Source organism: Coturnix japonica, chromosome 36 (assembly GCF_054131305.1).
Source record: "Coturnix japonica strain WE chromosome 36, WE-NBRP24, whole genome shotgun sequence".
Taxonomy (NCBI): Eukaryota; Metazoa; Chordata; class Aves; order Galliformes; family Phasianidae; genus Coturnix; species Coturnix japonica.
In genome coordinates this window covers 120,332-135,468 of record NC_140698.1, presented here as the reverse complement: position 1 = coordinate 135,468, position 15,137 = coordinate 120,332, and the positions used below count along the sequence as shown (strand labels likewise).

Sequence of the window (15,137 nt, the reverse complement as noted above, 5' to 3'; positions counted from 1 at the left end):
TGAAAAGCCACCTACAGAAGAGGTATCACGTGCTAAAGAGGCACCACCAAACAATGAGCTACCAGAAAACGAAAAGAAATTTGCCCTATTCACAGACGGATCATGTCGTATTGTAGGGAAGCATCGCAGATGGAAAGCTGCTGTATGGAGCCCCACACGACAAGTTGCAGAGGCCACTGAAGGTAAAGGAGAATCAAGTCAATTCGCAGAGGTAAAGGCTGTTCAGCTGGCTTTAGATGTAGCTGAACGGGAGAGGTGGCCAATGCTTCATCTTTATACTGATTCATGGATGGTGGCAAATGCCTTATGGGGGTGGTTGCAACAGTGGGAAGATGATAATTGGCAACGAAAGGGTAAACCTGTTTGGGCTGCTGAACTGTGGAAAGACATTGCTGCCCGAATAAGGAACATTGTTGTAAAGGTGCGCCATGTAGATGCTCATGCGCCTAAAAGTAAGGCTACTGAAGAACATAAAAATAACCATCAGGTTGATCGAGCTGCCAAAATTGAGGTGGCTCAAATAGACTTGGATTGGCAGAACAAGGGTGAATTATTCCTAGCTCGGTGGGCCCACAAGACTTCAGGTCATCAAGGAAGGGATGCGACATACAAGTGGGCCAGAGACCGAGGGGTGGACTTAACTATGGACGCTATTGCTCAAGTTATTCATGACTGTGAAACATGCGCCATAATTAAACAAGCCAAGAGGATGAAACCTTTTTGGGGGGAAGGGCGATGGCAAAAGTATAAATATGGAGAGGCATGGCAGGTTGATTATATCACCTTGCCACGATCTCGCAATGGTAAGCGTTATGTACTCACCATGGTGGAAGCAACCACTGGGTGGCTTGAAACATACGCAGTACCCCATGCTACCGCCCGAAGCACCATATTAGGGTTGGAAAAGCAAATCCTGTGGCGGCATGGCACTCCAGAAAGAATTGAATCAGATAATGGGACCCATTTTAAAAATTCTCTTGTAACCACTTGGGCCAAAAATCATGGCATTGAGTGGATTTACCATATTCCCTATCATGCACCAGCTTCTGGTAAGATTGAACGATTCAATGGGTTGTTGAAAACTATGTTGAAAGCAATGGGTGGTGGAACGTACAAAAACTGGGAGAACCATTTAGCAGAAGCCACCTGGTTGGTCAACACTCGAGGATCTAGTAATCGTAATGGTCCTAACCAATCCAGCTCCCTACGTACCATGGAGGGAGATAAGGTTCCTGTAGTACACATAAAAAGTGTTTTGGGAAAAACAGTTTGGGTCCTTCCAGCGTCTGGAAAGGGCAAACCTCTCCGGGGTACTGTCTTTGCCCAGGGACCTGGGTGCACGTGGTGGGTGATGGACAAAAATGGGAATGTTCAATGTGTACCACAAGGGAATTTGATGTTGGGGGAGTGCAGCCAATGATTTTTTCCTGTAGATATATAGGTAGAGTCTCAGAAAATATTTCAATTAGGTACAGAATAGTTCAATTAGGTATAGGACTTAAGATAGAGTGGATTAATGTTAAGGAAACACTTTTCTCTATATACCTTAATTAGGCATTCTGTAAGCAGGTTTTCCATCTGGACTCTATATCCTGCACTGGCCATGCATGTGTAGAGCACACATGGAAAGAAGTATAAGTCAAAAGGGAATCTGCTGTGGTGGCTGGGAAAGGATGAGTGCAACTTGATGTGGGGGACGCCCTACTAGCACTGCTTTTCCCCTCTACCGCTGACGTGTTTTCCTTTTCTGGTAGTTTTGCCATTTTCTCAAAATTAATAAATAGTAAGTTAGGTTATAGAGTTTAGTTCTCAACTTAGGGATTTGTATGGAATAAATATAAATTGTTGAGGAAAATAAGGTTGCTGATTATTCACAATTATACATATGAGTGTGTATGTATGTATAAACATAATGTAATGATGTAGAATAAGGGGTGGAATGTCATGGTTTAATAATTTTGTAATTTTTGCTATCAGTATTCCACATCATAACATCATATAAAGCATGAATAATTTTACTGAATCTGCAACTTACAGAAGAAGACTACATCTCCCAGGGAACAACACGATAGGTCACGGGACCTGGACTCTATATTAACTCTGTCGCAGAACAGACTGACGTCTTTCGAGTTCTGGCGTTCAGGGGAGTGTGTGGGAGCCTTCACCGTCTCGCCTAAATTTCACAGTAGGCCTCTCGGTTACGGGACTCATTCTCTCTCTCATTTTGTCTGATTCGTTAGCTCAATTTTCAATTATATTATATTATATTTTATTATCCTGTATTTCGATATAGTATTTAGTAAATAAGTGTGCCTCCTTAGATCGTTGCCGCTGTTTTCTTTTCCTAATTAACTTTTTCCTTTTCGGCCCAGGGCCCCTCCGGGACCCACGGCCCCTGTCACGGACGCAGGTGGATTTTTAGTTCAAACTGTGACAAAGGGAAATGCAGCAATGAAAGGGAAGAGCAGCAGTGAAAGGGAAAAGCAACAGTGAAAGGGAAGAGCAGCAGTGAAAGGGAAGAGCAGCAGTGAAAGGGAAGAGCAGCAGTGAAAGGGAAGAGCAGAAGTGAAAGGGAAGAGCAGCAGTGAATGGGAAAATCAGCAGTGAAAGGGAAAAGCAGGACTAAAAAGGAAAAGCACGAGTGAAAGGGAAAAGCAAGACTAAAAGGGAAAAGCACGAGTGAAAGGGAAAATCAAGACTAAAAGGGAAAATAGCACAGAAAGGGAAAAGCAGGACTAAAAGTGAAAAGCAACAGTGAAAGGGAAAAGCAGCAGTGAATGGGAAAAGCAGCAGTGAATGGAAAAAGCAGCAGAGAAAGGAAAAAGCAGCAGAGAAAGGAAAAAGCAGCAGAGAAAGGGAAGTGCAGCAGTGAAAGGGAAGAGCAGCAGTGAAAGAGAAAAGCCGCAGTGAAAAAGAAAAGCAAGACTGAAAGGGAAAAGCAAGACTAAAAGGGAAAAGCAAGACTGAAAAAGAAAAGCAAGACTAAAAGGGAAAATCAGCAGTGAAAGGGAAAAGCAGCAGTGAAAGGGAAGAGCAGCAGTGAAAGGGAAAAGCAGCAGGGGAAGGGAAAAGCAGCAGTGAAAGGGAAAAGCAGCAGTGAAAGGGAAAAGCAAGAATAAAAAGGAAAAGTAGCAGTGAAAAGGAAAAGCAGCAGTGAAAGGGAAAAGCAGCAGTGAAAGGGAAAATCTGCAGTGAAAGGGAAAATCAAGAATAAAAAGGAAAAGCAGCAATGAAAGGGAAAAGGAGCAGTGAAAGGGCAAAGCAGCATGAAAGGGAAAAGCAGCAGTGAAAGGGAAAAGCAAGACTAAAAGGGAAAAGCAGCAGTGAAAGGGAAAAGCAGCAGTGAAAGGGAAAATCAGCAGTGAAGGGGAAAATCAGCAGTGAAAGGGAAAAGCAGCAGTGAAAGGGAAAAGCAACAGTGAAAGGGAAAAGCAGCAGTGAAAGGGAAAAGCAGAGTGAACGGGAAAAGCAAGACTAAGAAGGGAAAAACAGAAGTGAAGGGGAAAAGCAGCAGTGAATGGGAAAATCAGCAGTGAAAGGGAAGAGCTGCAGTGAAAGGGAAGAGCTGCAGTGAAAGGGAAGAGCTGCAGTGAAAGGGAAGAGCTGCAGTGAAAGGGAAGAGCTGCAGTGAAAGGGAAGAGCAGCAGTGAATGGGAAAAGCAGCAGTGAAAGGGAAAAGCAGGACTAAAAGGGAAAAGAAAGACTAAAAGGGAAAAGCACGAGTGAAAGGGAAAAGCAGCAGAGAAAGGGAAAAGCTGCAGAGAAAGGAAAGTGCAGCAGTGAAAGGGAAGAGCAGCAGTGAAAGGGAAAAGCAGCAGTGAAAGGGAAAAGCAAGACTGAAAGGGAAAAGCAAGACTAAAAGGGAAAATCAGCAGTGAAAGGAAAATCAGCAGTGAAAAGGGAAAAGCAGCAGTGAAAGGGAAAAGCAGCAGTGAAAGGGAAAAGCAGCAGTGAAAGGGAAAAGCAGCAGTGAAAGGGAAGAGCAGCAGTGAAAAGGAAAAGCAGCAGTGAAAGGGAAAATCAGCAGTGAAAGGGAAGAGCCACAGTTAAAGGGAAAAGCCGCAGTGAAAGGGAAAATCAGCAGTGAAAGGGAAAATCAGCAGTGAAAGGGAAAAGGAGAAGTGAAAGGGAAAAGCAGCAGTGAAAAGGGAAAAGCAGCAGTGAAAAGGGAAAAGCAGCAGTGAAAGGGAAAAGCAGCAGTGAAAGGGAAGAGCAGCAGTGAAAGGGAAGAGCAGAACAGAAAGGGAAAAGCAAGACTGAAAGGGAAAAGCAGCAGTGAAAGGGAAAAGCAGCAGTGAAATGGAAGAGCAGCAGTGAAAGGGAAAAGCAGCAGTGAAATGGAAGAGCAGCAGTGAAAGGGAAAAGCAGCAGTGAAAGGGAAAAGCAGAACAGAAAGGGAAAAGCAAGACTGAAAGGGAAAAGCAAGACTGAAAGGGAAAAGCAGCAGTGAAAGGGAAAAGCAGCAGTGAAAGGGAAGAGCAGCAGTGAAAGGGAAAAGCAGCAGTGAAATGGAAGAGCAGCAGTGAAAGGGAAAAGCAGCAGTGAAAGGGAAAAGCAGCAGTGAAAGGGAAAAGCAGAACAGAAAGGGAAAAGCAAGACTGAAAGGGAAAAGCAGCAGTGAAAGGGAAAAGCAAGACTAAAAGGGAAAAGCAAGACTAAAAGGGAAAAGCAGCAGTGAAAAGGAAATGCAAGACTAAAAGTGAAAAGCAAGACTAAAAGGGAAAAGCAGCATGGAATGGGAAAAGCAGCAGTGAAAGGGAAAAGCAGCAGTGAAAGAGAAAAGCAGCAGTGAAAGGGAAAAGCAGCAGTGAACGGGAAAAGCAAGAATAAAAGGGAAAAGCAGCAATGAATGGGAAAAGCAAGACTAATAGGGAAAAGCAGCATGAAAGGGAAAAGCGGCAGTGAAAGGGAAAAGCGGCAGTGAAATGGAAAAGGAACAAGAAAATGCAGCCCTGAAAGGGAGAAGGAGAACTGATAAAGAAAAGGAGCCCTGAAAGTGAAAAGGAGCCCTGAAAGGTAAATGGAGCCCTGAAAAAGAAAATAAGCAAAGGAAAGCAGCCCTGAAAGGGAAAAGCAGCCCTGAAAAAGAAAATAAGCAATGAAAAGCAGCCCTGAAAGGGAAAAGGAGCCCCGAAAGGGAAAGGAACAGCATAAAGTAACACTGATAGGGAAAAGGAGTACATAAAGGGCAAAGGCAGCACTGAAAGAGAAAAGAAGCCCTGAAAGGGAAAAGCATCAAGCAAGGGAAAAGAAGCACTGAAATGTAAAAGGAACAAGCACAGGGAGCAGGCAGGTAGGCACAGCAAAGCAGCAAGCAAAGCCCAATCTCTCAGAGGGGGCCTGCTAACAGGAAGCCCAGCTATTGCCCTCCCAAAGAAACTCCACCATTTTGACAGCCAAAACAGAAACTACGGTTTCGGTTCTCATGACTCTTCCCTGCGCTCCCAAATAAATGGTTTCGTGACATCCTCTACCACACTGCAACTGCTCTGAATAATCAAAATTATATCATTCATGACATAAGAAACTCACTTTTGCCTGGTGGCAACGACAGTCCATTCCCATCCTGTCCCTCCATGTAATGAACATTGCATTTGGCCTTCTAACAGCCTCCTGGATGAATCCACCAAAAGCAAGGAAGCACCCTGCCCTTACTCTGAAGAGAGAAAGAAAGCAAGGTTCATGGAAACAGGCACACAAGGCTCGCAACAAGACACGGTGCTCCAGATCATGCCAGAGATAGGACTACCACAGTGCCAGAACATGATTTACCACTAAAGGAAACATCTGGGAGCACATTCACAACTTCAGCACAAGCTGTAATGGCTCAGCATATTTAGCTTTCTTATCGTTCAGCTGGAGAACGAGATACTCCGAAGTATCAGTCAGCAAGCACTCGGATGAGCCTGCCCTCTGGTTTTAACGATGACAGACATCATTACTGCCACCTCTGACACCTTACCAGGAGATGCTTCCATTTATTAGCCTGGTCTTGATTCCTTCCATCAGCAGCTGCTCCTAAACTGACCTCCATTCATACAGTGATACCACTGACTTCTAGCACGAGCTGACCTGCAAGACAGAGAAGAGAAAGCAGGATGGCAACAAACACTGACATAGCACAATCTAATATTCTTGAACAGCCGCAAAAGAGACAAAACAGGAGAGAAACGCATCCGCAGCAACACCCCAGTTCATAAAGAAATGCAACTCCAGCCTGGCCTCAGCAGCCCTTATATATTTCTTACACATTTGATTAAGCCAACTGCAATTTGAACCAGGAGAATTCACAGTCTCTTGCAAATGTCACCGTAAAGCAGAATAGGACACAGCAAAAAAAAAAAAAAAAAAAGAAAAAGAAAAAAAAAAAAGAAATATAAAGAAAAAAAGCAAGCCAAAAACCAGGGAATCAAAGTTTAAAAAACCACAGAAAACAAATAGAAAAAAAAACACATACTATCTGTAACAACAGAAAGACTAGCACAGTGTGAATATACTACAAAGGTAAGGAAAGAATGGCTCACCCACCACTGAGGATGGAAGTGCACAGAACAAACTCCACAGAGGAGAAACCATCAAAAAAAATTCCACCCAGGGGCAGTCAGCCTTCAAAAATGAGCTGTAAGAGAGGTGCAGCCAGGCTCCATCCCTTCCAGTCACTCAGCTGCATTGGCCTCACCTGCACTAACCAGGGCTGACCAGGTCCCTTCCCTAGGTGATAATCAGTGGCTCAGACTGTGATTCAACAGTTCTCATACAGCGTATATAAAGAAAAATAGCAAAACATAGATGAAAAACACAACAACAAATAAACCATGAAGGATTTTAGGAAATAACACAGAATTAAAAAAAATAATAATAATAAAAGCAAAGAAAAAATGATAAATCAAACAAAAGAAAAAAACTAAGACAAGGAAAAACAGAAAAAAACTTATAAAAAAAACAAAAAACAAAAAACAAAAAAAAACACGACATAGAAAACACCAAATAGGAAAGAAAACCATAGAACTGCAAAGGAAAAAAAATAACACAGCAAAGCAAAGCACAGATGATAAAAAACAACAAGGAAAACACACCTCCCTGACATGACATCTTGCCTCCTGAGCAGGTCACGGTGTCCCTCACTCAGATGTAGAGCAGGAAGGAAGCTGAGACCCCATGTGTTCCTTGCTGCGCACTCCCATCTAAAAGGTCCATATGCTCCTTGGGAAGCACAATGCCACCTGGGGAAAAGAGAAAGCAGGAACAGGACATGCAGGCGGCTTTCACCCAGCAGAAGGCCAGATCCTTCCGTCTGTTATCCGCTCCCCTTTTTAGTCCTAACAGGGCCCCGAGGATACAGAAATAGCAGTGCTTAGCAGAAGGACTCGGAGAAGGACCGGTAGAAACTGTCAGGAGGACAACTGGCATCGCATGGACACAAACAGGTTGTTGGTGCAAGGAAGGAAACAGCACCTGAGCATTTCACCAGACAGGTTCCCTCCTCTCTGTCTTCCTGCAAAGATACAAGGATAAAAACCTCATTTCCTCTGAGCAACAATTGGAAACAAGACCAGAAAATTATTAATTCAAAGGCACTTTTAGGAGATGTATAACAGAGTCCTTCCCAGTTACACGAGCTTACGCTGTGGCCTTTGGAGAAACAAGCTGCCTTTGTGGTCCTGAGGGTTCCTTTTTGTCATCTTTTGGGCACAGCAAGAGAGCTTTTCTTGTACAAATCTATGCCCTGTGTACCTTTCTCCATCCCAAAACCTAGAGTTGCGGTGCAGACACTGGATGCTGACCAGAGCAGTAAAAGAACAGAAGAGGGGAAAAGCAGATACAGGTAAGTCAACTAAAGGAAAGGAAAAGAGCAGAAGAGAAGGAAGGCTACGGTTAAGAACAAAGGACAGAAGATGGAAAGTGCTATAGAAGATTGGACTGGACATGAGCAGATCAGAGCTACACCAAGGTGTGGCTTCTCCCTGTGTCCCTGTCCACCACTGGCAACATCCCCCAATGACAGGGATGATGCTGCTCCAGCAGCTGATGGGGTTGTGGTCTGGGGTTACGTTCTATGCAGAGCCTCCACAACCTGCTACAGACCCCCAGTTCCCTGCCACTTCTTTTTTTTCCAGGTGTCTGCACACAAGGAACAGGTGTTCCCCATGCCCTGCATGCTGGTAATTAGTGTGGGCAATTACTGTGTGGGAATTGGGGGAGGGAAATTCAGGGGTGGGATAGTGAGGAGGAATTGGAGGGGGCTGGGAAATTGTTTGGGTGGGATTGTAGAGATCAGATATGACTGTTAGGATGGGGGATATTTGGTTGGAAATATTGTCATTTCTATTACTCATTGCTTTGTATAAGTTATCAAATGCTTTATGTTCCCTCTGCTACATCTCTGCTTGCAGTCATTTGTGCAGTGACAAAGGTCCTCAGCTCTACATGCCCACCTCCAAGGTAGGATGGAGCACCACAGATGGCAGTGTTCCACAGCTGCCACCAGCAGCCCCAGCTCGTCCCTCCACACCTGAGGTGTGAGTGGCTGTGAGAGGAATGTCTCTGTGGAAGTGCAGCTCATTCCTCCCCTCTGATGGGGGCAGAAGGCATCTGCATTTCCCTCATGGCTCTTATTTCCTGTGTTACTGTGGGAAATGAGCTGAGCCACTGTGCCTCCCTACTATGGCAAGCTCTGCAGCTCTGCCACTGTCTTTATACTCAGCTGCTCCTGTGTGTAATGCTCCACACTTGGACCCTGCAGAGCCCAAAGGCCTCCTTGGCTGCTGTTACTCACCTGGACATTGAGGGTGCTGTGTCTCCAGTCTGTACCTGCTTCCAGGTGGCACTTGCAAGACACTGCGAGTCCACCTGGTTGGAACTGCAGTCAACAAACACAAATGTGAAAGAAATAAGAAAGGATTCTTTCATTTCACAGGCTTTCATCTCCATTGAAAGATGTTCTGCTGTGCAGCACAGCTGGGAGCATTTCATATGTGCAAAAAAGGGGGATAGGCCCTGGCTGTGCCGGGCCCCCTTCCGGCCCAGGCCCCAAAGCAGCCCCGACTGTGCTGGGTTCCCCTCTCACCTGGGCCCTGCAGTGGCCTCAGCTGTGCCTGGTCCCCCTCTGCTCTGGGCCCTGAGCTGGCCCCAGCTGTGCCTGGTCCTCCTCCATCCTGGGCCCCAAGGCCCTGCTTCTGCCTGCTCCCCGTCTGCTCTGGGCCCTGAGCTGGCCCTAACTGTGCCAGGCCCCCCTCTGGCACAGGCCCTGCCTCAAGCCCCGCCCCCTGTGGGCAGCAGTGCTAGTGCCTGTTGGTTTTGCTCTCTTCCCTCTTCTTTCCCTGTTCTCTTCACAAATGCTTTCAGATCCCCCAGGATGACGTGCACTGATACTGCTGCCTTCTTCCTGCACAAACTTTCTGGGCAGCTCAGCTTTTTCTACAGAGCAGCGTGCCTTTGGAAGTGCTTGGAGGATGTAAACTAACAGCAAGAGAACACTGAGCTCTTCTGGGTCTTTCTAGACATGGCAAAGGGACAGGAGAGTGTGCTCAGCCTCGAGTGGTTGCTTGTATGCAGAAATCACAGTTGTCAACATCTGTGCTGTTTTGCTGTAGGCAGTAGTGTGTGACAAGAAGCCTACAATTATCAATTTAGTGAACGTAATTAATTGTAACAGTTCCCCTTTCTTCTTCCCTTGACACTTGGGTTATGGAGTTCTCCTATGCTATGTGCCGGTGTAATACCTCTGAGCCACAGCACTGTTGCGTTTAGCAAAGCTCATGGCAACAGGCTTTGGCCAACCTCAGAGCTACGTAGATGATGATATCTGATGAAAGGAGAGAAAATGAACAAGCTCCAAGGTAAGTGTTGTTTTTTCCTTCTAGTCAGCACGCCATCGCTAAATCTTCCATGCTCTGACTTTTATCGTGACAGTGATGATCCCTTAACCTCACACCTTTAGCACAGCACTTTCTGTGGAGATTCCCACCAGTGACAAAGTATTAGTGCCGCTTTTCTGCCTGTTTCTTTTTTGTCTGTATTTTCCAGAATGTGGGTATTTCTTTCATTGCCCACAAACACTGCCCAGTGCAGGAGGAGGTAGGGACAAGAGTCAGGAGCAAGGGCAGAATAGTTTCTCTGTTAGTGAATGGAATGCCAGTGTTTTCTGCATATGGACTTGCCATAGTGCTTCTTACAAGGCCTAACAGTGGGATGAAATGTGCCCTGAAGCAGGTGTGCTTGCAGGAAGGCAAAAGAGAATTGCAAATAACGCTAAGGGGGGCCAGTAAGATGATCAGAGGGCTGGAGTACCTTTCCTGTGAGGACAGGTTGAGGGAACTGGGCTTGTTGTGCTTGGAGAAGAGAAGGTTCCAGGGAAACCTCGCTGTGGCCTTCTAGTATTTGAAAGGAGCATATAAACAGGCAGGGGAATGGCTGTTTACAAGGGTGGATAGTGATAGGACAAGGGGGAATGGTTTTAAAGTTATATGGGGACGTTTAGGTTGGATATTAGGTTGATGTTTTTCACACAGAGGGTGGTGACACACTGGAACAGGTTGCCCATGGAGGTTGTGGATGCTCCATCCCTGGAGGCATTCCAGGCCAGGCTGGATGTGGCTCTGGGCAGCCTGGTCTGCTGGTTGGAGACCCTGCACACTGTGGTCCTTTTCAACCCAGGCTATTCTATGAGTCTATGGCTGTTTTTAACACCAAAATGCAACTTGGCTTGTAATTGTTTCTAAAATGATCTGGTTCGTCCTGTTTGGAATGTGATATTTCTACAGCAGAAGGATGCAGAAGTGAAAAGGCTCAAAACGCTACTGAAGGAAATTGCCAAATGTCAGGACAACCTCGAGGAAGCAAATGAATCCATAAGAAAACCATCGAGATGAATTATTTCCTATGGCCAGACCACGGGGGGGCAACGAGGCGGCCGCCACCCACCCCCCATCTCCGTCCCCTTCATCCAACATGAAGGGGGTGATGACGGCGGGGGGCCGAGCCCCTTCTCACACCAACTGGCTTTCGGGTCCCACTCCCAGCATTTCCCACATGGCGTCGAACATGCGGCGTCGCCTGGAGGCATCCCATGGTGGGGGTAGGGTCGCAATTGAGCCGCTACGGGTAAAGGAAGGGGGGGCAAAGAGGAGTCGGAGACACCCCCCATCGCCCGGGGCCTTAGGAGCTGAATAGGGCATTGACCGGGAGGAGTGGGGGGTGGGGGGGAAAACCGGGAGGGGCGCAGGGTGAGCCTTAATTCTGCTCCCCCCGACTCCAACCGCACCGATCAGCCCTGAGCCCCCCCCCCCCCACCTGCAGCAGCACCGGCAGGATGTGGAGGCGATGAGGGGGGGTCGCGTTGTCGGGCTCCAAACGGAGGCAAAGCCGTAACCCCCCTCCGGGGCTCCCCATCGTGCCAAAGCCCTCCCGTAACCCCCCCAGGCTCCAGGCAGCCAAACGCCGCAGGTAGCGGCTGCACGCTTTGGGCCGGGGGGGGCCGGGCGCCCGAGCCAATACTCTCAGGTATCCCCGCAGCCCCCCTCCGTTTTGGGTGGTGGGGGGGGGCGCCCACGGGGGTACACGAGCAGCAGCAGCAGCAGCTCCACCTGTAGGGGGGGGACACACAGCCCTCCGTGGAGACACAGCTGACACGTCCCCACTCCTCTGAGGACACCACCCCCCCCCCCTTCCCGGGATCGCCTTCCTCCGGCTCTGTAGGCCGTAAGAACCAAAGCAAGGGCGGAACGCCAGTGAAGCGGATCGCGTTTCCCAGGGGACTCATTTCCGCAGAGCACGCGTTCCCTCCGGGGGAGCGGGTTACGGCACGGACCCATTGGGGATAATGGGGGGAAGGGGGAGTGGAGACCGGAGAGGCCTGACCTGGTTGCGTGGGGCGGAGGGGGGGGAACGGCAGAGGGAGCGGAAGAGGTTTGTGGGCTGAGGGCCGCCAACAGCCGCCCCCAAGGCTCCAGCATGGTTTAAGGGGGTATTTTGGAGCTAAGGGGTGGATTTCAGATCCATAGGGTGGGTTTAAGGGGGTATTTGGGGGCTGAGGGGTGGATTTGGGGTCCATAGGGTGGGTTTGGGGGGTATCTGGGGGTTATAGGGTGGCCTTTGGGGGTTTTAAGGTGGGCTTGGGGGGTGTTTGGGGGCTGTGGGGTGGGATTAGGGTGCAGTGGGGTGGGTTTGGGGTCTATATTGTAGGTTTAAGGGAGTATTTGGGGGCTGAGGGGTGGATTTTGGGGCCATAGGGTGGGTTTGGGGGGTATCTGGGGGTTATGGGGTGGACTTTGGGGGTTTTAAGGTGGGCTTGGGGGGGTGTTTGGGGGCTGTGGGGTGGGATTAGGGTGCAGTGGGGTGGGTTTGGGGTCTATAGGGTGGGTTGGGGGAGGTATTTGGAGTCAGTGGGGGCACTCTAAGACCCCAGTTTAATGGGGGGGGCGGGGGGGTCTCTTTGGAACCAAATTGGGTTGAAGGGGAAGGGGCGTGGGGGGCAATCTTTATGCCTACGGCGCCCCCTAGTGGTCACCCACAGCCACGACAGGGGAACTTTGTGTCCTTCCGTGCAGGGGGGCAGAGCTTAGGGGCGGGCCCATATGAGTGTATATGGCCCGGCCCCCTCCCATCATCAGCGCTTCCTGCCCCAGGGCTGCGCCGCACCCAACGCTGCGTTCCGGGTTTCTATATAAAGGGTGTGTGTGTGTGTGTTATTAATGAGTATATATTGAAGGGGGGGGGGGTGGGCTTTATTTTGGGGAGTTGGTAAGGGAGGAGAGGGCAGTGAGCGGCGTGACGCAGTGCAACAGCAATCCTTGCTGCTCTCTCTGCTTGTTTGCTCACAGGCATGTTTTCATGCTGCATGAAGGCTTTCTAAAGCTGTTAGCAGGGTCACTTGGGATAGGAGGAGGGGAAACAGTTTCAGGCAGAAAGAGGGAAGATTGGCTTTGGATGGGAGGAAGAAGGATTTGGCTGGAGGGTGGTGAGGCACTGGGATGTCTTGCCCAGAGAGGTGGTGGGTGCCCAGACAGGCTTTCAAGGCCAGGCTGGACCAGGCTCAGAGCAACCTCATCTGGAGGTAGGTGTCCCTGTTCCCCGCAGGGCGGTGGGACCGGGTGCCCTTTTGGGGTTCCTTCCTGCTCCAATTGTTCCATGATTCTCTCATACAAAGGCGGCCACCGCATCCCAGATGGCAACTCGCTCTGGAGATTAAAATAAAAGCAGGTCACACTCTGCATCTGCTGCTTCCTGGCACCCCTCCCACTGCTGGGCAGGATGGAGGTGGCAGATGGAAAGTGCCATTTCCATCCCAAGACTGGCTGCAGCACCGCTCCCTTGGTGGCTGTGGGCACGTGTACCTTCAGTGTCACTGCATGTCTGTCCAGAGGCAGTTCCCACCCTGGGGCCATTCTTGCTCATCCTGGGTTGCTCCTTGTTGGTGCCAGCCATGCTGGAGCTCATCCTTCAGATGTGTCTGCTCTGTACCAGATGCTCCTTCAGGATGCAGGACCCTCATCTGTGCTCTGCCTTCAACCCCCCTCCTGGGTGGCCGTGACTCCAACCCCAATGGCTTCTTTATAGGTCAACGTGGGATCCCAGACTCCAACCCCAATGGCTTCCAAGGCCAACATGGGCTCCCATCATGGCCTGGTGAGACACGGCAACAGCTGAACGCAGAGCTCACGAGGTACGAAGGGGAACTGAAGGCTGTGATGAAGAAGCTGAAGGAGGAATATGGCGACGTCATGACCTTAAAGGGCCGAAGCTATGAGGAAAAGATGAGGAGGAACCGGGGGGAGATGCTCTACAGGCTGCAGCAGGGCAGGAGAGCTGCTGCCATGGGGGGCATCAAGCAGCCAAAGGTGGGAAGGTGCTGAGGTGGAGTTTGGAAGCCCCACGGCTTAATTTGGGGTCTGGTTTTGGGTTCATTTTGCATCATTTTGGGCCTGTTTATTTAGGGTTTGGATTTTGGGTTCATTTTTAGGCCCACAATGTGTCAGTTCTGTGCGTTGAGGCTGAAGGGGGAAGTGGGGGGTTGGGGATGGGATGGAGGGGTTAATTGGTTCCTATAAATGGAAGGGAAGGATTTGGGGCCATCAATGAAGGGGTTCGTTGGTTCCTATAAATGGAAGGGATGGATTTGGGGTGGTGGATGAAGGTTCATTGGTGATGGGTTTGGGGTCATGGGTGGAGGTACATTGGAGATGGATTTGGGGCTGTGGATAAAGGGGTTCATTGGTTCCTCTAAATGGAGGGATGAATTTGGGGCTGTGAATAAAGGTTCATTGGAGATGGATCTGGGGCCATGGATGTATCAGAGTATCACAGTCTCGTGCGGGTTGGAAGGGACCTTAGAGATCATCGAGTCCAACCCCCAGGATTTGAGCCTCCTGAGTAGCAGAGCGGCACTTCTACCACTTGCGACACAGGGGGGATTTGAACCCGGGCCTCTGGTGTTGCAAAGTGGCGTCCTTAACCACTGTGCCACCGGAGGCACACAATGTAGCTTCATTGGTTCCTAGAAATGGAAGGGGGGGATTTGGGGCCGTGGATGGAGGGGTTGATTGGTGATGGATTTGGGGATGGGGGCAGGGGAAGGGATTCATGATGTGGCTGCAGCTTTCTATAATGCATCATTTGGAGACTTTTGAATGCTCTCTACTACCTGATCAACAACACCACCAGGCAGTACAGCTTTGTGGCATCTCCTTTAAAAAAAGGGGCTTTGGAAGCTGATCTATGACCAGTCCTATAAGCTGTGGCCATGGTGAAGCCAAGGAAATCAAGACAGGAATGTGACACGCCAATGAGTTCTGTTCCCTTTATTGCAGCACTGGGTGCGTGGGGATCACTGCAGCGACTACCCATTGATAGGCATAGCCTATACATGGTCATTAATCCCAATGACATGGGCAGAGATTCCAAGCATTAATGAACATCTCTGGTGGTGGTGGGATGAAGGCTAATAGCCATTCTCACTATAAATGCCCAACTCTCTAAGGGGGGGTGCCCAAACTGGTTCCTGTTGATGCTACGTCCAGCTGAGGCATCTGTTCTGCCATCTTATCTTCAACACCAGCACATCTGCAATCTTATTTTCAACAGCAGCACATCTGTCCAATCTTCCCTTGAAAGCAAACTCTGCGGCCCACTCCCAGTTC

At 49.0% G+C, this 15,137-nt stretch overlaps 2 long non-coding RNA genes across 4 annotated transcripts in view; one reads left to right on the top strand and one right to left on the bottom strand.

Moving 5' to 3' along the window:
- The window catches only part of LOC146755020 (uncharacterized), a 63,056-nt gene extending 56,176 nt beyond the window's left edge, over positions 1-6,880 (bottom strand). The window contains exons 1-3 of one of the 3 annotated variants that reach the window (XR_014938451.1): positions 6,680-6,868; positions 5,963-6,072; positions 5,533-5,656 (exon numbers count right to left, since the gene is read on the bottom strand). This is a non-coding gene — a long non-coding RNA (uncharacterized LOC146755020). Of the gene's footprint in view, positions 1-5,532; positions 6,073-6,679 lie in introns of all 3 variants that reach the window. The other 2 variants (XR_014938452.1, XR_014938450.1) reach the window with 2 other exon arrangements.
- A 5,581-nt stretch (positions 6,881-12,461) lies between these two features.
- Positions 12,462-14,272, top strand: LOC146755019 (uncharacterized). Its single transcript, XR_014938428.1, has 2 exons — positions 12,462-12,671; positions 13,558-14,272. It is a non-coding gene; the product is annotated as an uncharacterized LOC146755019 (long non-coding RNA).
- Positions 14,273-15,137: the final 865 nt, after the last annotated feature.